Source organism: Haliotis cracherodii, unplaced genomic scaffold (assembly GCF_022045235.1).
Source record: "Haliotis cracherodii isolate W230 unplaced genomic scaffold, xgHalCrac1.p SCAF_11, whole genome shotgun sequence".
Taxonomy (NCBI): Eukaryota; Metazoa; Mollusca; class Gastropoda; order Lepetellida; family Haliotidae; genus Haliotis; species Haliotis cracherodii.
In genome coordinates, this window is record NW_027266266.1 from 32434383 (window position 1) to 32458004 (window position 23622).

Below are 23622 nucleotides of genomic sequence, written 5' to 3' on the forward strand. Positions count from 1 at the left end.
TCAGAACTAAAACATTTGGTGTGTGGATGCATTCTTACATGGTCGACCATCATATAAAATATTGGCGCAATTGCATAAAAAATCATGACTTGAGTTCGAACCTTATATACATCAGTGATTCGAATTTTTTCATATGCATGACTTTTACGCCATGAGAGCTATTCTCCAAAGTATTAGTTTCAGAACTAAAACATTTGGTGTGTGGATGCATTCTTACATGGTCGACCCTCATGTAAAATATTGGCGCAATTGCATCAAACATCATGACTTGAGTTCGAACTATAAATGCATCAGCGATTCGAATTTTTTCATATGAATGACTTTTACGCCATGAGAGCTATTCTCGAAAGTGTTAGTTTCAGAACGAAAACATTTGGTGTGTGGATGCATTCTTACATGGTCGACCATCATGTAAATTATTGGCACAATTCCATAAAAATTCTTGACTTGAGTTCGAACTATAAATACATCAGCGATTCGAATTTTTTTCACATGCATGACTTTTACGCCATGAGAGCTATTCTCCAAAGTATTAGTTTCAGAACTAAAACATTTGGTGTGTGGATGCATTCTTACATGGTCGACCCTCATGTAAAATATTGGCGCAATTGCATCAAACATCATGACTTGAGTTCGAACTATAAATGCATCAGCGATTCGAATTTTTTCATATGAATGACTTTTACGCCATGAGAGCTATTCTCGAAAGTGTTAGTTTCAGAACGAAAACATTTGGTGTGTGGATGCATTCTTACATGGTCGACCATCATGTAAATTATTGGCACAATTCCATAAAAATTCTTGACTTGAGTTCGAACTATAAATACATCAGCGATTCGAATTTTTTTCACATGCATGACTTTTACGCCATGAGAGCTATTCTCCAAAGTATTAGTTTCAGAACGAAAACATTTGGTGTGTGGATGCATTCTTACATGGTCGACCCTCATGTAAAATATTGACGCAATTGCATCAAAAAATCATCACTTAACTTTGAACCTTATATACATCAGTGATTCGAATTTTTTTCACATGAATGACTTTTACGCCATGAGAGCTATTCATCAAAGTATTAGTTTCAGAACTAAAACATTTGGTGTGTGGATGCATTCTTACATGGTCGACCCTCATGTAAAATATTGGCGCAATTGCATCAAAAATCATGAGTTAAGTTCGAACTATAAATGCATCAGCGATTCGATTTTTTTCATTTGAATGACTTTTACGCCATGAGAGCTATTCTCCAAAGTATTAGTTTCAGAACTAAAACATTTGGTGTGTGGATGCATTCTTACATGGTCAACCATCATGTAAAATATTGGCGCAATTGCATAAAAAATCATGACTTGAGTTCGAACCTTATATACATCAGTGATTCGAATTTTTTCACATGCATGACTTTTACGCCATGAGAGCTATTCTCCAAAGTATTAGTTTCAGAACGAAAACATTTGGTGTATGGATGCATTCTTACATGGTCGACCCTCATGTAAAATATTGGCGCAATTGCATCAAAAATCATGACTTGAGTTCGAACCTTATATACATCAGTGATTCGAATTTTTTCACATGCATGACTTTTACGCCATGAGAGCTATTCTCCAAAGTATTAGTTTCAGAACGAAAACATTTGGTGTGTGGATGCATTCATACATGGTCGACCATCATTGAAAATATTGGCGCAATTGCATCAAAAAATCATCACTTAAGTTTGAACCTTATATACATCAGTGATTCGAATTTTTTCACATGAATGACTTTTACGCCATGAGAGCTATTCTCCAAAGTATTAGTTTCAGAACGAAAACATTTGGTGTGTGGATGCATTCTTACATGGTCGACCCTCATGTAAAATATTGGCGCAATTGCACAAAAATTCTTGACTTGAGTTCGAACGATAAATACATCAGCGATTCGATTTTTTTCATATGCATGACTTTTACGCCATGAGAGCTATTCTCCAAAGTATTAGTTTCAGAACGAAAACATTTGGTGTGTGGATGCATTCTTACATGGTCGACCATCATGTAAATTATTGGCGCAATTCCATAAAAATTCTTGACTTGAGTTCGAACTATAAATACATCAGCGATTCGAATTTTTTCATATGCATGACTTTTACGCCATGAGAGCTATTCTCCAAAGTATTAGTTTCAGAACGAAAACATTTGGTGTGTGGATGCATTCTTACATGGTCGACCCTCATGTAAATTATTGGTGCAATTCCATAAAAATTCTTGACTTGAGTTCGAACTATAAATACATCAGCGATTCGAATTTTTTTCACATGCATGACTTTTACGCCATGAGAGCTATTCTCCAAAGTATTAGTTTCAGAACGAAAACATTTGGTGTGTGGATGCATTCTTACATGGTCGACCCTCATGTAAAATATTGGCGCAATTGCATCAAAAATCATAACTTGAGTTCGAACTATAAATGCATCAGCGATTCGAATTTTTTTCACATGCATGACTTTTACGCCATGATTGCTATTCTCCAAAGTATTAGTTTCAGAACTAAAACATTTGGTGTGTGGATGCATTCTTACATGGTTGACCCTCATGTAAAATATTGGCGCAATTGCATAAAAAAATCATCACTTAAGTTTGAACCTTATATACATCAGTGATTCGAATTTTTTCACATGCATGACTTTTACGCCATGAGAGCTATTCTCCAAAGTATTAGTTTCAGAACTAAAACATTTGGTGTGTGGATGCATTCTTACATGGTCGACCATCATGAAAAATATTGGCGCAATTGCATAAAAATTCTTGACTTGAGTTCGAACTATGAATACATCAGCGTTCGAAATTTTTTTCACATGCATAACTTTTACGCCATGATTACTATTCTCCAAAGTATTAGTTTCAGAACGAAAACATTTGGTGTGTGGATGCATTCTTACATGGTCGACCCTCATGTAAAATATTGGCGCAATTGCATCAAAAAATCATCACTGAACTTTGAACCTTATATACATCAGTGATTCGAATTTTTTTCACATGCATGACTTTTACGCCATGAGAGCTATTCATCAAAGTATTAGTTTCAGAACGAAAATATTTGGTGTGTGGATGCATTCTTACATGGTCGACCATCATGTAAAATATTGGTGCAATTCCATCAAATTTCTTGACTTGAGTTCGAACTATAAATACATCAGCGATTCGAATTTTTTTCACATTCATGACTTTTACGCCATGAGAGCTATTCTCCAAAGTATTAGTTTCAGAACGAAAACATTTGGTGTGTGGATGCATTCTTACATGGTCGACCCTCATGTAAAATATTGACGCAATTGCATCAAAAAATCATCACTTAACTTTGAACCTTATATACATCAGTGATTCGAATTTTTTTCACATGAATGACTTTTACGCCATGAGAGCTATTCATCAAAGTATTAGTTTCAGAACTAAAACATTTGGTGTGTGGATGCATTCTTACATGGTCGACCCTCATGAAAAATATTGGCGCAATTGCATCAAAAATAATGACTTAAGTTCGAAGTATAAATACATCAGCGATTCGAATTTTTTCATTTGAATGACTTTTACGCCATGAGAGCTATTCTCCAAAGTATTAGTTTCAGAACGAAAACATTTGGTGTGTGGATGCATTCTTACATGGTCGACCATCATGTAAAATATTGGCGCAATTGCATAAAAAATCATGACTTGAGTTCGAACCTTATATACATCAGTGATTTGAATTTTTTCACATGCATGACTTTTACGCCATTTGAGCTATTCATCAAAGTATTAGTTTCAGAACTAAAACATTTGGTGTGTGGATGCATTCTTACATGGTCGACCATCATGTAAAATATTGGCGCAATTCCATAAAATTTCTTGACTTGAGTTCGAACTATAAATACATCAGCGATTCGAATTTTTTTCACATTCATGACTTTTACGCCATGAGAGCTATTCTCCAAAGTATTAGTTTCAGAACGAAAACATTTGGTGTGTGGATGCATTCTTACATGGTCGACCCTCATGAAAAATATTGGCGCAATTGCATAAAAAATCATGACTTGAGTTCGAACTATAAATACATCAGCGATTCGAATTTTTTGATTTGAATAACTTTTACGCCATGAGAGCTATTCTCCAAAGTATTAGTTTCAGAACTAAAACATTTGGTGTGTGGATGCATTCTTACATGGTCGACCATCATATAAAATATTGGCGCAATTGCATAAAAAATCATGACTTGAGTTCGAACCTTATATACATCAGTGATTCGAATTTTTTCATATGCCTGACTTTTACGCCATGAGAGCTATTCTCCAAAGTATTAGTTTCAGAACTAAAACATTTGGTGTGTGGATGCATTCTTACATGGTCGACCCTCATGTAAAATATTGGCGCAATTGCATCAAACATCATGACTTGAGTTCGAACTATAAATGCATCAGCGATTCGAATTTTTTCATATGAATGACTTTTACGCCATGAGAGCTATTCTCGAAAGTGTTAGTTTCAGAACGAAAACATTTGGTGTGTGGATGCATTCTTACATGGTCGACCATCATGTAAATTATTGGCACAATTCCATAAAAATTCTTGACTTGAGTTCGAACTATAAATACATCAGCGATTCGAATTTTTTTCACATGCATGACTTTTACGCCATGAGAGCTATTCTCCAAAGTATTAGTTTCAGAACGAAAACATTTGGTGTGTGGATGCATTCTTACATGGTCGACCCTCATGTAAAATATTGACGCAATTGCATCAAAAAATCATCACTTAACTTTGAACCTTATATACATCAGTGATTCGAATTTTTTTCACATGAATGACTTTTACGCCATGAGAGCTATTCATCAAAGTATTAGTTTCAGAACTAAAACATTTGGTGTGTGGATGCATTCTTACATGGTCGACCCTCATGTAAAATATTGGCGCAATTGCATCAAAAATCATGAGTTAAGTTCGAACTATAAATGCATCAGCGATTCGATTTTTTTCATTTGAATGACTTTTACGCCATGAGAGCTATTCTCCAAAGTATTAGTTTCAGAACTAAAACATTTGGTGTGTGGATGCATTCTTACATGGTCAACCATCATGTAAAATATTGGCGCAATTGCATAAAAAATCATGACTTGAGTTCGAACCTTATATACATCAGTGATTCGAATTTTTTCACATGCATGACTTTTACGCCATGAGAGCTATTCTCCAAAGTATTAGTTTCAGAACGAAAAAATTTGGTGTATGGATGCATTCTTACATGGTCGACAGTCATGTAAAATATTGGCGCAATTGCATCAAAAATCATGACTTGAGTTCGAACCTTATATACATCAGTGATTCGAATTTTTTCACATGCATGACTTTTACGCCATGAGAGCTATTCTCCAAAGTATTAGTTTCAGAACGAAAACATTTGGTGTGTGGATGCATTCATACATGGTCGACCATCATTGAAAATATTGGCGCAATTGCATCAAAAAATCATCACTTAAGTTTGAACCTTATATACATCAGTGATTCGAATTTTTTCACATGAATGACTTTTACGCCATGAGAGCTATTCTCCAAAGTATTAGTTTCAGAACGAAAACATTTGGTGTGTGGATGCATTCTTACATGGTCGACCCTCATGTAAAATATTGGCGCAATTGCACAAAAATTCTTGACTTGAGTTCGAACGATAAATACATCAGCGATTCGATTTTTTTCATATGCATGACTTTTACGCCATGAGAGCTATTCTCCAAAGTATTAGTTTCAGAACGAAAACATTTGGTGTGTGGATGCATTCTTACATGGTCGACCATCATGTAAATTATTGGCGCAATTCCATAAAAATTCTTGACTTGAGTTCGAACTATAAATACATCAGCGATTCGAATTTTTTCATATGCATGACTTTTACGCCATGAGAGCTATTCTCCAAAGTATTAGTTTCAGAACGAAAACATTTGGTGTGTGGATGCATTCTTACATGGTCGACCCTCATGTAAATTATTGGTGCAATTCCATAAAAATTCTTGACTTGAGTTCGAACTATAAATACATCAGCGATTCGAATTTTTTTCACATGCATGACTTTTACGCCATGAGAGCTATTCTCCAAAGTATTAGTTTCAGAACGAAAACATTTGGTGTGTGGATGCATTCTTACATGGTCGACCCTCATGTAAAATATTGGCGCAATTGCATCAAAAATCATAACTTGAGTTCGAACTATAAATGCATCAGCGATTCGAATTTTTTTCACATGCATGACTTTTACGCCATGATTGCTATTCTCCAAAGTATTAGTTTCAGAACTAAAACATTTGGTGTGTGGATGCATTCTTACATGGTTGACCCTCATGTAAAATATTGGCGCAATTGCATAAAAAAATCATCACTTAAGTTTGAACCTTATATACATCAGTGATTCGAATTTTTTCACATGCATGACTTTTACGCCATGAGAGCTATTCTCCAAAGTATTAGTTTCAGAACTAAAACATTTGGTGTGTGGATGCATTCTTACATGGTCCACCCTCATGAAAAATATTGGCGCAATTGCATAAAAATTCTTGACTTGAGTTCGAACTATGAATACATCAGCGTTCGAAATTTTTTTCACATGCATAACTTTTACGCCATGATTACTATTCTCCAAAGTATTAGTTTCAGAACGAAAACATTTGGTGTGTGGATGCATTCTTACATGGTCGACCCTCATGTAAAATATTGGCGCAATTGCATCAAAAAATCATCACTGAACTTTGAACCTTATATACATCAGTGATTCGAATTTTTTTCACATGCATGACTTTTACGCCATGAGAGCTATTCATCAAAGTATTAGTTTCAGAACGAAAACATTTGGTGTGTGGATGCATTCTTACATGGTCGACCATCATGTAAAATATTGGTGCAATTCCATCAAATTTCTTGACTTGAGTTCGAACTATAAATACATCAGCGATTCGAATTTTTTTCACATTCATGACTTTTACGCCATGAGAGCTATTCTCCAAAGTATTAGTTTCAGAACTAAAACATTTGGTGTGTGGATGCATTCTTACATGGTCGACCCTCATGTAAAATATTGGCGCAATTGCATAAAAAATCATGACTTGAGTTCGAACCTTATATACATCAGTGATTCGAATTTTTTCATATGCATGACTTTTACGCCATGAGAGCTATTCTCCAAAGTATTAGTTTCAGAACTAAAACATTTGGTGTGTGGATGCATTCTTACATGGTCGACCCTCATGTAAAATATTGGCGCAATTGCATCAAAAATCATGACTTGAGTTCGAACTATAAATGCATCAGCGATTCGAATTTTTTCATATGCATGACTTTTACGCCATGAGAGCTATTCTCCAAAGTGTTAGTTTCAGAACGAAAACATTTGGTGTGTGGATGGATTCTTACATGGTCGACCATGATGTAAATTATTGGCGCAATTCCATAAAAATTCTTGACTTGAGTTCGAACTATAAATACATCAGCGATTCGAATTTTTTTCACATGAATGACTTTTACGCCATGAGAGCTATTTTCCAAAGTATTAGTTTCAGAACTAAAACATTTGGTGTGTGGATGCATTCTTACATGGTCGACCCTCATGTAAAATATTGGCGCAATTGCATCAAAAATCATGACTTGAGTTCGAACTATAAATGCATCAGCGATTCGAATTTTTTCATATGAATGACTTTTACGCCATGAGAGCTATTCTCCAAAGTATTAGTTTCAGAACGAAAACATTTGGTGTGTGGATGCATTCTTACATGGTCGACCCTCATGTAAAATATTGGCGCAATTGCATCAAAAAATCATCACTTAACTTTGAACCTTATATACATCAGTGATTCGAATTTTTTTCACATGAATGACTTTTACGCCATGAGAGCTATTCATCAAAGTATTAGTTTCAGAACTAAAACATTTGGTGTGTGGATGCATTCTTACATGGTCGACCCTCATGAAAAATATTGGCGCAATTGCATAAAAAATCATGACTTAAGTTCGAACTATAAATGCATCAGCGATTCGAATTTTTTCATTTGAATGACTTTTACGCCATGAGAGCTATTCTCCAAAGTATTAGTTTCAGAACTAAAACATTTGGTGTGTGGATGCATTCTTACATGGTCGACCATCATGTAAAATATTGGCGCAATTGCATCAAAAATCATGACTTGAGTTCGAACCTTATATACATCAGTGATTCGAATTTTTTCATATGCATGACTTTTACGCCATGAGAGCTATTCTCCAAAGTATTAGTTTCAGAACGAAAACATTTGGTGTGTGGATGCATTCTTACATGGTCGACCATCATGTAAAATATTGGCGCAATTGCATCAAAAATCATGACTTGAGTTCGAACCTTATATACATCAGCGATTCGAATTTTTTCATATGCATGACTTTTACGCCATGAGAGCTATTCTCCAAAGTATTAGTTTCAGAACGAAAACATTTGGTGTGTGGATGCATTCTTACATGGTCGACCATCATGTAAATTATTGGCGCAATTCCATAAAAATTCTTGACTTGAGTTCGAACTATAAATACATCAGCGATTCGAATTTTTTTCACATGCATGACTTTTACGCCATGAGAGCTATTCTCCAAAGTATTAGTTTCAGAACGAAAACATTTGGTGTGTGGATGCATTCTTACATGGTCGACCCTCATGTAAAATATTGGCGTAATTGCATCAAAAATCATCACTTAACTTTGAACCTTATATACATCAGTGATTCGAATGTTTTTCACATGCATGACTTTTACGCCATGAGAGCTATTCATCAAAGTATTAGTTTCAGAACTAAAACATTTGGTGTGTGGATGCATTCTTACATGGTCGACCCTCATGAAAAATATTGGCGCAATTGCATAAAAAATCATGACTTAAGTTCGAACTATAAATGCATCAGCGATTCGAATTTTTTCATTTGAATGACTTTTACGCCATGAGAGCTATTCTCCAAAGTATTAGTTTCAGAACTAAAACATTTGGTGTGTGGATGCATTCTTACATGGTCGACCATCATGTAAAATATTGGCGCAATTGCATCAAAAATCATGACTTGAGTTCGAACCTTATATACATCAGTGATTCGAATTTTTTCATATGCATGACTTTTACGCCATGAGAGCTATTCTCCAAAGTATTAGTTTCAGAACTAAAACATTTGGTGTGTGGATGCATTCTTACATGGTCGACCCTCATGTAAAATATTGGCGCAATTCCATAAAATTTCTTGACTTGAGTTCGAACTATAAATACATCAGCGTTTCGAATTTTTTTCACATGCATGACTTTTACGCCATGAGAGCTATTCTCCAAAGTATTAGTTTCAGAACGAAAACATTTGGTGTGTGGATGCATTCTTACATGGTCGACCCTCATGTAAAATATTGGCGCAATTGCATCAAAAAATCATCACTTAACTTTGAACCTTATATACATCAGTGATTCGAATTTTTTTCACATGAATGACTTTTACGCCATGAGAGCTATTCTCCAAAGTATTAGTTTCAGAACGAAAACATTTGGTGTGTGGATGCATTCTTACATGGTCGACCCTCATGAAAAATATTGGCGCAATTGCATCAAAAATCATGACTTGAGTTCGAACTATAAATGCATCAGCGATTCGAATTTTTTCATATGAATAACTTTTACGCCATGAGAGCTATTCTCCAAAGTATTAGTTTCAGAACGAAAACATTTGGTGTGTGGATGCATTCTTACATGGTCGACCCTCATGAAAAATATTGGCGCAATTGCATAAAAAATCATGACTTGTGTTGGAACTATAAATGCATCAGCGATTCGAATGTTTTAATATGAATAACTTTTACGCCATGAGAGCTATTCTCCAAAGTATTAGTTTCAGAACTAAAACATTTGGTGTGTGGATGCATTCTTACATGGTCGACCATCATGTAAAATATTGGCGCAATTGCATAAAAAATCATGACTTGAGTTCGAACTATAAATGCATCAGCGATTCGAATTTTTTCATATGAATGACTTTTACGCCATGAGAGCTATTCTCCAAAGTATTAGTTTCAGAACGAAAACATTTGGTGTGTGGATGCATTCTTACATGGTCGACCATCATGTAAATTATTGGCGCAATTGCATAAAAATTCTTGACTTGAGTTCGAACTATAAATACATCAGCGATTCGAATTTTTTTCACATGCATGACTTTTACGCCATGAGAGCTATTCTCCAAAGTATTAGTTTCAGAACGAAAACATTTGGTGTGTGGATGCATTCTTACATGGTCGACCCTCATGTAAAATATTGGCGCAATTGCATCAAAAAATCATCACTTAACTTTGAACCTTATAAACATCAGTGATTCGAATTTTTTTCACATGAATGACTTTTACGCCATGATTGCTATTCTCCAAAGTATTAGTTTCAGAACGAAAACATTTGGTGTGTGGATGCATTCTTACATGGTCGACCCTCATGAAAAATATTGGCGCAATTGCATCAAAAATCATGACTTAAGTTCGAACTATAAATGCATCAGCGATTCGAATTTTTTCATTTGAATGACTTTTACGCCATGAGAGCTATTCTCCAAAGTATTAGTTTCAGAACTAAAACATTTGGTGTGTGGATGCACTATTACATGGTCGACCCTCATGTAAAATATTGGCGCAATTGCATCAAAAATCATGACTTGAGTTCGAACCTTATATACATCAGTAATTATGAATACATCAGCGTTCCCATTTTTTTTCACATGCATGACTTTTACGCCATGATTACTATTCTCCAAAGTATTAGTTTCAGAACTAAAACATTTGGTGTGTGGATGCATTCTTACATGGTCGACCCTCATAAAAAATATTGGCGCAATTGCATCAAAAATCATGACTTGAGTTCGAACCTTATATACATTAGTGATTCGAATTTTTTCACATGCATGACTTTTACGCCATGAGAGCTATTCTCCAAAGTATTAGTTTCAGAACTAAAACATTTGGTGTGTGGATGCATTCTTACATGGTCGACCCTCATGTAAAATATTGGCGCAATTCCATAAAAGTTCTTGACTTGAGTTCGAACTATAAATACATCAGCGATTCGAATTTTTTTCACATTCATGACTTTTACGCCATGAGAGCTATTCTCCAAAGTATTAGTTTCAGAACGAAAACATTTGGTGTGTGGATGCATTCTTACATGGTCGACCCTCATGAAAAATATTGGCGCAATTGCATCAAAAATCATGACAATAGTTCGAAGTATAAATGCATCAGCGATTCGAATTTTTTCATTTGAATGACTTTTACGCCATGAGAGCTATTCTCCAAAGTATTAGTTTCAGAACTAAAACATTTGGTGTGTGGATGCATTCTTACATGGTCGACCATCATGTAAAATATTGGCGCAATTGCATAAAAAATCATGACTTGAGTTCGAACTATAAATACATCAGCGATTCGAATTTTTTTCACATGCATGACTTTTACGCCATGAGAGCTATTCTCCAAAGTATTAGTTTCAGAACGAAAACATTTGGTGTGTGGATGCATTCTTACATGGTCGACCCTCATGTAAAATATTGGCGCAATTGCATCAAAAAATCATCACTTAACTTTGAACCTTATATACATCAGTGATTCGAATTTTTTTCACATGAATGACTTTTACGCCATGAGAGCTATTCATCAAAGTATTAGTTTCAGAACTAAAACATTTGGTGTGTGGATGCATTCTTACATGGTCGACCCTCATGTAAAATATTGGCGCAATTGCATAAAAAATCATGACTTGAGTTCGAACTATAAATGCATCAGCGATTCGAATTTTTTCATATGAATAACTTTTACGCCATGAGAGCTATTCTCCAAAGTATTAGTTTCAGAACGAAAACATTTGGTGTGTGGATGCATTCTTACATGGTCGACCCTCATGAAAAATATTGGCGCAATTGCATAAAAAATCATGACTTGAGTTCGAACTATAAATGCATCAGCGATTCGAATTTTTTAATATGAATAACGTTTACGCCATGAGAGCTATTCTCCAAAGTATTAGTTTCAGAACTAAAACATTTGGTGTGTGGATGCATTCTTACATGGTCGACCATCATGTAATTTATTGGCGCAATTGCATAAAAATTCTTGACTTGAGTTCGAACTATAAATACATCAGCGATTCGAATTTTTTTCACATGCATGACTTTTACGCCATGAGAGCTATTCTCCAAAGTATTAGTTTCAGAACGAAAACATTTGGTGTGTGGATGCATTCTTACATGGTCGACCCTCATGTAAAATATTGGCGCAATTGCATCAAAAAATCATCACTTAACTTTGAACCTTATATACATCAGTGATTCGAATTTTTTTCACATGAATGACTTTTACGCCATGAGAGCTATTCATCAACGTATCAGTTTCAGAACTAAAACATTTGGTGTGTGGATGCATTCTTACATGGTCGACCCTCATGAAAAATATTGGCGCAATTGCATCAAAAATCATGACTTAAGTTCGAACTATAAATGCATCAGCGATTCGAATTTTTTCATTTGAATGACTTTTACGCCATGAGAGCTATTCTCCAAAGTATTAGTTTCAGAACTAAAACATTTGGTGTGTGGATGCATTATTACATGGTCAACCCTCATGTAAAATATTGGCGCAATTGCATCAAAAATCATGACTTGAGTTCGAACCATATATACATCAGTGATTATGAATACATCAGCGTTCCCATTTTTTTTCACATGCATGACTTTTACGCCATGATTACTATTCTCCAAAGTATTAGTTTCAGAACGAAAACATTTGGTGTGTGGATGCATTCTTACATGGTCGACCCTCATGAAAAATATTGGCGCAATTGCATCAAAAATCATGACTTGAGTTCGAACCTTATATACATTAGTGATTCGAATTTTTTCACATGCATGACTTTTACGCCATGAGAGCTATTCTCCAAAGTATTAGTTTCAGAACTAAAACATTTGGTGTGTGGATGCATTCTTACATGGTCGACCCTCATGTAAAATATTGGCGCAATTGCATAAAAAATCTTGACTTGAGTTCGAACTATAAATACATCAGCGATTCGAATTTTTTTCACATTCATGACTTTTACGCCATGAGAGCTATTCTCCAAAGTATTAGTTTCAGAACGAAAACATTTGGTGTGTGGATGCATTCTTACATGGTCGACCCTCATGAAAAATATTGGCGCAATTGCATCAAAAATCATGACAATAGTTCGAACTATAAATGCATCAGCGATTCGAATTTTTTCATTTGAATGACTTTTACGCCATGAGAGCTATTCTCCAAAGTATTAGTTTCAGAACGAAAACATTTGGTGTGTGGATGCATTCTTACATGGTCGACCCTCATGTAAAATATTGGCGCAATTGCATAAAAAATCATGACTTGAGTTCGAACCTTATATACATCAGTGATTCGAATTTTTTCACATGCATGACTTTTACGCCATGAGAGCTATTCTCCAAAGTATTAGTTTCAGAACGAAAACATTTGGTGTGTGGATGCATTCTTACATGGTCGACCCTCATGTAAAATATTGGCGCAATTGCATCAAAAAATCATCACTTAAGTTTGAACCTTATATACATGAGTGATTCGAATTTTTTCACATGCATGACTTTTACGCCATGAGAGCTATTCTCCAAAGTATTAGTTTCAGAACGAAAACATTTGGTGTGTGGATGCATTCTTACATGGTCGACCATCATGTAAAATATTGGCGCAATTGCATAAAAAATCTTGACTTGAGTTCGAACCTGATATACATGATTGATTCGAATTTTTTCACATTCATGACTTTTATGCAATGAAAGCTATTCTCCAAAGTATTAGTTTCAGAACTAAAACATTTGGTGTGTGGATGCATTCTTACATGGTCGACCCTCATGAAAAATATTGGCGCAATTGCATCAAAAATCATGACTTAAGTTCGAACTATAAATGCATCAGCGATTCGAATTTTTTCATTTGAATGACTTTTACGCCATGAGAGCTATTCTCCAAAGTATTAGTTTCAGAACTAAAACATTTGGTGTGTGGATGCATTCTTACATGGTCGACCATCATGTAAAATATTGGCGTAATTGCATAAAAAATCATGACTTGAGTTCGAACCTTATATACATCAGTGATTCGAATTTTTTCATATGCATGACTTTTACGCCATGAGAGCTATTCTCCAAAGTATTAGTTTCAGAACGAAAACATTTGGTGTGTGGATGCATTCTTACATGGTCGACCCTCATGAAAAATATTGGCGCAATTGCATCAAAAATCATGACAATAGTTCGAACTATAAATGCATCAGCGATTCGAATTTTTTCATTTGAATGACTTTTACGCCATGAGAGCTATTCTCCAAAGTATTAGTTTCAGAACTAAAACATTTGGTGTTTGGATGCATTCTTACATGGTCGACCCTCATGTAAAATATTGGCGCAATTGCATAAAAAATCATGACTTGAGTTCGAACCTTATATACATCAGTGATTCGAATTTTTTCATTTGAATGACTTTTACGCCATGAGAGCTATTCTCCAAAGTATTAGTTTCAGAACGAAAACATTTGGTGTGTGGATGCATTCTTACATGGTCGACCCTCATGAAAAATATTGGCGCAATTGCATAAAAAAATCATCACTTAAGTTTGAACCTTATATACATGATTGATTCGAATTTTTTCACATGCATGACTTTTACGCCATGAGAGCTATTCTCCAAAGTATTAGTTTCAGAACTAAAACATTTGGTGTGTGGATGCATTCTTACATGGTCGACCCTCATGTAAAATATTGGCGCAATTGCATAAAAAATCTTGACTTGAGTTCGAACTATAAATACATCAGCGATTCGAATTTTTTTCACATTCATGACTTTAACGCCATGAGAGCTATTCTCCAAAGTATTAGTTTCAGAACGAAAACATTTGGTGTGTGGATGCATTCTTACATGGTCGACCCTCATGAAAAATATTGGCGCAATTGCATCAAAAATCATGACAATAGTTCGAACTATAAATGCATCAGCGATTCGAATTTTTTCATTTGAATGACTTTTACGCCATGAGAGCTATTCTCCAAAGTATTAGTTTCAGAACGAAAACATTTGGTGTGTGGATGCATTCTTACATGGTCGACCCTCATGTAAAATATTGGCGCAATTGCATAAAAAATCATGACTTGAGTTCGAACCTTATATACATCAGTGATTCGAATTTTTTCACATGCATGACTTTTACGCCATGAGAGCTATTCTCCAAAGTATTAGTTTCAGAACGAAAACATTTGGTGTGTGGATGCATTCTTACATGGTCGACCCTCATGTAAAATATTGGCGCAATTGCATCAAAAAATCATCACTTAAGTTTGAACCTTATATACATGAGTGATTCGAATTTTTTCACATGCATGACTTTTACGCCATGAGAGCTATTCTCAAAAGTATTAGTTTCAGAACGAAAACATTTGGTGTGTGGATGCATTCTTACATGGTCGACCATCATGTAAAATATTGGCGCAATTGCATAAAAAATCATGACTTGAGTTCGAACCTGATATACATCATTGATTCGAATTTTTTCACATGCATGACTTTTATGCAATGAAAGCTATTCTCCAAAGTATTAGTTTCAGAACTAAAACATTTGGTGTGTGGATGCATTCTTACATGGTCGACCCTCATGAAAAATATTGGCGCAATTGCATCAAAAATCATGACTTAAGTTCGAACTATAAATGCATCAGCGATTCGAATTTTTTCATTTGAATGACTTTTACGCCATGAGAGCTATTCTCCAAAGTATTAGTTTCAGAACTAAAACATTTGGTGTGTGGATGCATTCTTACATGGTCGACCATCATGTAAAATATTGGCGCAATTGCATAAAAAATCATGACTTGAGTTCGAACCTTATATACATCAGTGATTCGAATTTTTTCATATGCATGACTTTTACGCCATGAGAGCTATTCTCCAAAGTATTAGTTTCAGAACGAAAACATTTGGTGTGTGGATGCATTCTTACATGGTCGACCCTCATGAAAAATATTGGCGCAATTGCATCAAAAATCATGACAATAGTTCGAACTATAAATGCATCAGCGATTCGAATTTTTTCATTTGAATGACTTTTACGCCATGAGAGCTATTCTCCAAAGTATTAGTTTCAGAACTAAAACATTTGGTGTTTGGATGCATTCTTACATGGTCGACCCTCATGTAAAATATTGGCGCAATTGCATCAAAAATCATGACTTGAGTTCGAACCTTATATACATCAGTGATTCGAATTTTTTCATTTGAATGACTTTTACGCCATGAGAGCTATTCTCCAAAGTATTAGTTTCAGAACGAAAACATTTGGTGTGTGGATGCATTCTTACATGGTCGACCCTCATGAAAAATATTGGCGCAATTGCATCAAAAAATCATCACTTAAGTTTGAACCTTATATACATGATTGATTCGAATTTTTTCACATGCATGACTTTTACGCCATGAGAGCTATTCTCCAAAGTATTAGTTTCAGAACTAAAACATTTGGTGTGTGGATGCATTCTTACATGGTCGACCCTCATGTAAAATATTGGCGTAATTGCATAAAAAATCATGACTTGAGTTCGAACCTTATATACATCAGTGATTCGAATTTTTTCACATGCATGACTTTTATGCAATGAAAGCTATTCTCCAAAGTATTAGTTTCAGAACGAAAACATTTGGTGTGTGGATGCATTCTTACATGGTCGACCCTCATGAAAAATATTGGCGCAATTGCATAAAAAATCATGACTTGAGTTCGAACCTTATATACATCAGTGATTCGAATTTTTTCATATGCATGACTTTTACGCCATGAGAGCTATTCTCCAAAGTATTAGTTTCAGAACTAAAACATTTGGTGTGTGGATGCATTCTTACATGGTCGACCCTCATGAAAAATATTGGCGCAATTGCATCAAAAATCATGACTTGAGTTTGAACTATAAATGCATCAGCGATTCGAATTTTTTCATATGAATGACTTTGACGCCATGAGAGCTATTCTCCAAAGTATTAGTTTCAGAACGAAAACATTTGGTGTGTGGATGCATTCTTACATGGTCGACCCTCATGTAAAATATTGACGCAATTCCGTAAAAAATCATGACTTGAGTTCGAACCTTATATACATCAGTGATTCGAATTTTTTCACATGCATGACTTTTACGCCATGAGAGCTATTCTCCAAAGTATTAGTTTCAGAACGAAAACATTTGGTGTGTGGATGCATTCTTACATGGTCGACCCTCATGAAAAATATTGGCGCAATTGCATAAAAAATCATGACTTGAGTTCGAACTATAAATGCATCAGCGATTCGAATTTTTTCATATGAATGACTTTTACGCCATGAGAGCTATTCTCCAAAGTATTAGTTTCAGAACGAAAACATTTGGTGTGTGGATGCATTCTTACATGGTCGACCCTCATTAAAAATATTGGCGCAATTGCATAAAAAATCATGACTTGAGTTCGAACCTTATATACATCAGTGATTCGAATTTTTTCACATGCATGACTTTTACGCCATGAGAGCTATTCTCCAAAGTATTAGTTTCAGAACGAAAACATTTGGTGTGTGGATGCATTCTTACATGGTCGACCCTCATGAAAAATATTGGCGCAATTGCATCAAAAATCATGACTTGAGTTCGAACCTTATATACATCAGTGATTCGAATTTTTTCACATGCATGACTTTTACGCCATGAGAGCTATTCTCCAAAGTATTAGTTTCAGAACTAAAACATTTGGTGTGTGGATGCATTCTTACATTGTCGACCCTCATGTAAAATATTGGCGCAATTCCATAAAATTTCTTGACTTGAGTTCGAACTATAAATACATCAGCGTTTCGAATTTTTTTCACATGCATGACTTTTACGCCATGAGAGCTATTCTCCAAAGTATGTGTTTCAGAACGAAAACATTTGGTGTGTGGATGCATTCTTACATGGTCGACCCTCATGTAAAATATTGGCGCAATTGCATCAAAAAATCATCACTTAAGTTTGAACCTTATATACATCAGTGATTCGAATTTTTTCACATGCATGACTTTTACGCCATGAGAGCTATTCTCCAAAGTATTAGTTTCAGAACGAAACCATTTGGTGTGTGGATGCATTCTTACATGGTCGACCCTCATGTAAAATATTGGCGCAATTGCATCAAAAATCATGACTTGAGTTCGAACCATATATACATCAGTGATTACGAATTTTTTCATATGCATGACTTTTATGCCATGAAAGCTATTCTCCAAAGTATTACTTTCAGAACGAAAACATTTGGTGTGTGGATGCATTCTTACATGGTCGACCCTCATGTAAAATATTGGCGCAATTGCATCAAAAATCATGACTTGAGTTCGAACCTTATATACATCAGTGATTCGAATTTTTTCACATGCATGACTTTTACGCCATGAGAGCTATTCTCCAAAGTATTAGTTTCAGAACAAAAACATTTGGTGTGTGGATGCATTCTTACATGGTCAACCCTCATGTAAAATATTGGCGCAATTCCATAAAATTTCTTGACTTGAGTTCGAACTATAAATACATCAGCGATTCAAATTTTTTTCACATTCATGACTTTTACGCCATGATTGCTATTCTCCAAAGTATTAGTTTCAGAACGAAAACATTTGGTGTGTGGATGCATTCTTACATGGTCAACCCTCATGAAAAATATTGGCGCAATTGCATCAAAAATCATGACTTGAGTTCGAACTATAAATACATCAGCGATTCGAATTTTTTCATATGAATGACTTTTACGCCATGAGAGCTATTCTCCAAAGTATTAGTTTCAGAACGAAAACATTTGGTGTGTGGATGCATTCTTACATGGTCGACCCTCATGTAAAATATTGGCGCAATTGCATCAAAAATCATCATTTAAGTTTGAACCTTATATACATCAGTGATTCGAATTTTTTCACATGCATGACTTTTACGCCATGAGAGCTATTCTCCAAAGTATTAGTTTTAGAACTAAAACATTTGGTGTGTGGATGCATTCTTACATGGTCGACCCTCATGAAAAATATTGGCGAAAATGCATAAAAATTCTTGACTTGAGTTCGAACTATGAATACATCAGCGTTTCGAACTTTTTTCACATGCATGGCTTTTACGCCATGATTGCTATTCTCCAAAGTATTAGTTTCAGAACGAAAACATTTGGTGTGTGGATGCATTCTTACATGGTCGACCCTCATGAAAAATATTGGCTCAATTGCATCAAAAATCATGACTTGAGTTCGAACCTTATATACATCAGTGATTCGAATTTTTTCACATGCATGACTTTTACGCCATGAGAGTTATTCTCCAAAGTATTAGTTTCAGAACAAAAACATTTGGTGTGTGGATGCATTCTTACATGGTCGACCCTCATGTAAAATATTGGCGCAATTCCATAAAATTTCTTGACTTGAGTTCGAACTATAAATACATCAGCGATTCGAATTTTTTTCACATTCATGACTTTTACGCCATGAGAGCTATTCTCCAAAGTATTAGTTTCAGAACGAAAACATTTGGTGTGTGGATGCATTCTTACATGGTCGACCCTCATGAAAAATATTGGCGCAATTGCATCAAAAATCATGACTTGAGTTCGAACTATAAATGCATCAGTGATTCGAATTTTTTCATATGAATGACTTTTACGCCATGAGAGCTATTCTCCAAAGTATTAGTTTCAGAACTAAAACATTTGGTGTGTGGATGCATTCTTACATGGTCGACCCTCATGTAAAATATTGGCGCAATTCCATAAAAAATCATGACTTGAGTTCGAACCTTATATACATCAGTGATTCGAATTTTTTCATATGCATGACTTTTACGCCATGAGAGCTATTCTCCAAAGTATTAGTTTCAGAACGAAAACATTTGGTGTGTGGATGCATTCTTACATGGTCGACCCTCATGAAAAATATTGGCGCAATTGCATAAAAAATCATGACTTGAGTTTGAACTATAAATGCATCAGCGATTCGAATTTTTTCATATGAATGACTTTTACGCCATGAGAGCTATTCTCCAAAGTATTAGTTTCAGAACGAAAACATTTGGTGTGTGGATGCATTCTTACATGGTCGACCCTCATGTAAAATATTGGCGCAATTCCATCAAATTTCTTGACTTGAGTTCGAACTATAAATACATCAGCGTTTCGAATTTTTTTCACATGCATGACTTTTACGCCATGAGAGCTATTCTCCAAAGTATTAGTTTCAGAACGAAAACATTTGGTGTGTGGATGCATTCTTACATGGTCGACCCTCATGTAAAATATTGGCGCAATTGCATAAAAAAATCATCACTTAAGTTTGAACCTTATATACATCAGTGATTCGAATTTTTTCACATGCATGACTTTTACGCCATGAGAGCTATTCTCCAAAGTATTAGTTTCAGAACGAAAACATTTGGTGTGTGGATGCATTCTTACATGGTCAACCCTCATGTAAAATATTGGCGCAATTCCATAAAATTTCTTGACTTTAGTTCGAACTATAAATACATCAGCGTTTCGAATTTTTTTCACATTCATGACTTTTACGCCATGAGAGCTATTCTCCAAAGTATTAGTTTCAGAACTAAAACATTTGGAGTGTGGATGCATTCTTACATGGTCAACCCTCATGTAAAATATTGGCGCAATTGCATCAAAAAATCATCACTTAAGTTTGAACCTTATATACATCAGTGATTCGAATTTTTTCACATGCATGACTTTTACGCCATGAGAGCTATTCTCCAAAGTATTAGTTTCAGAACGAAAACATTTGGTGTGTGGATGCATTCTTACATGGTCGACCCTCATGTAAAATATTGGCGCAATTGCATCAAAAATCATGACTTGAGTTCGAACCATATATACATCAGTGATTCGAATTTTTTCATATGCATGACTTTTATGCCATGAAAGCTATTCTCCAAAGTATTAGTTTCAGAACGAAAACATTTGGTGTGTGGATGCATTCTTACATGGTCGACCCTCATGAAAAATATTGGCGCAATTGCATCAAAAATCATGACTTGAGTTCGAACCTTATATACATCAGTGATTCGAATTTTTTCACATGCATGACTTTTACGCCATGAGAGTTATTCTCCAAAGTATTAGTTTCAGAACAAAAACATTTGGTGTGTGGATGCATTCTTACATGGTCAACCCTCATGTAAAATATTGGCGCAATTCCATAAAATTTCTTGACTTGAGTTCGAACTATAAATACATCAGCGATTCGAATTTTTTTCACATTCATGACTTTTACGCCATGATTGCTATTCTCCAAAGTATTAGTTTCAGAACTAAAACATTTGGTGTGTGGATGCATTCTTACATGGTCGACCCTCATGAAAAATATTGGCGCAATTGCATCAAAAATCATGACTTGAGTTCGAACTATAAATACATCAGCGATTCGAATTTTTTCATATGAATGACTTTTACGCCATGAGAGCTATTCTCCAAAGTATTAGTTTCAGAACTAAACCATTTAGTGTGTGGATGCATTCTTACATGGTCGACCCTCATGTAAAATATTGGCGCAATTGCATAAAAAATCATGACTTGAGTTCGAACCTTATATACATCAGTGATTCGAATTTTTTCATATGCATGACTTTTACGCCATGAGAGCTATTCTCCAAAGTATTAGTTTCAGAACTAAAACATTTGGTGTGTGGATGCATTCTTACATGGTCGACCCTCATGAAAAATATTGGCGCAATTGCATCAAAAATCATGACTTGAGTTCGAACTATAAATGCATCAGCGATTCGAATTTTTTCATATGAATGACTTTTACGCCATGAGAGCTATTCTCCAAAGTATTAGTTTCAGAACTAAAACATTTGGTGTGTGGATGCATTCTTACATGGTCGACCCTCATGTAAAATATTGGCGCAATTGCATAAAAAATCATGACTTGAGTTCGAACCTTATATACATCAGTGATTCGATTTTTTTCATATGCATGACTTTTACGCCATGAGAGCTATTCTCCAAAGTATTAGTTTCAGAACTAAAACATTTGGTGTGTGGATGCATTCTTACATGGTCGACCCTCATGAAAAATATTGGCGCAATTGCATCAAAAATCATGACTTGAGTTTGAACTATAAATGCATCAGCGATTCGAATTTTTTCATATGAATGACTTTGACGCCATGAGAGCTATTCTCCAAAGTATTAGTTTCAGAACGAAAACATTTGGTGTGTGGATGCATTCTTACATGGTCGACCCTCATGTAAAATATTGACGCAATTGCATAAAAAATCATGACTTGAGTTCGATCCTGATATATATCAGTGATTCGAATTTTTTCACATGAATGACTTTTACGCCATGAGAGCTATTCTCCAAAGTATTAGTTTCAGAACGAAAACATTTGGTGTGTGGATGCATTCTTACATGGTCGACCCTCATGTAAAATATTGGCGCAATTGCATAAAAAATCATGACTTGAGTTCGAACATTATATACATCAGTGATTCGAATTTTTTCACATGCATGACTTTTACGCCATGAGAGCTATTCTCCAAAGTATTAGTTTCAGAACTAAAACATTTGGTGTGTGGATGCATTCTTACATGGTCGACCCTCATGTAAAATATTGGCGCAATTCCATAAAATTTCTTGCCTTGAGTTCGAACTATAAATACATCAGCGTTTCGAATTTTTTTCACATGCATGACTTTTACGCCATGAGAGCTATTCATCAAAGTATTAGTTTCAGAACGAAAACATTTGGTGTGTGGATGCATTCTTACATGGTCGACCCTCATGTAAAATATTGGCGCAATTGCATAAAAAATCATGACTTGAGTTCGAACCATATATACATCAGTGATTCGAATTTTTTCATATGCATGACTTTTATGCCATGAAAGCTATTCTCCAAAGTATTAGTTTCAGAACGAAAACATTTGGTGTGTGGATGCATTCTTACATGGTCGACCCTCATGTAAAATATTGGCGCAATTGCATAAAAAATCATGACTTGAGTTCGAACCATATATACATCAGTGATTCGAATTTTTTCATATGCATGACTTTTATGCCATGAAAGCTATTCTCCAAAGTATTAGTTTCAGAACGAAAACATTTGGTGTGTGGATGCATTCTTACATGGTCGACCCTCATGTAAAATATTGGCGCAATTGCATAAAAAATCATGACTTGAGTTCGAACCTTATATACATCAGTGATTCGAATTTTTTCACATGCATGACTTTTACGCCATGAGAGTTATTCTCCAAAGTATTAGTTTCAGAACAAAAACATTTGGTGTGTGGATGCATTCTTACATGGTCAACCCTCATGTAAAATATTGGCGCAATTCCATAAAATTTCTTGACTTGAGTTCGAACTATAAATACATCAGCGATTCGAATTTTTTTCACATTCATGACTTTTACGCCATGATTGCTATTCTCCAAAGTATTAGTTTCAGAACGAAAACATTTGGTGTGTGGATGCATTCTTACATGGTCGACCCTCATGAAAAATATTGGCGCAATT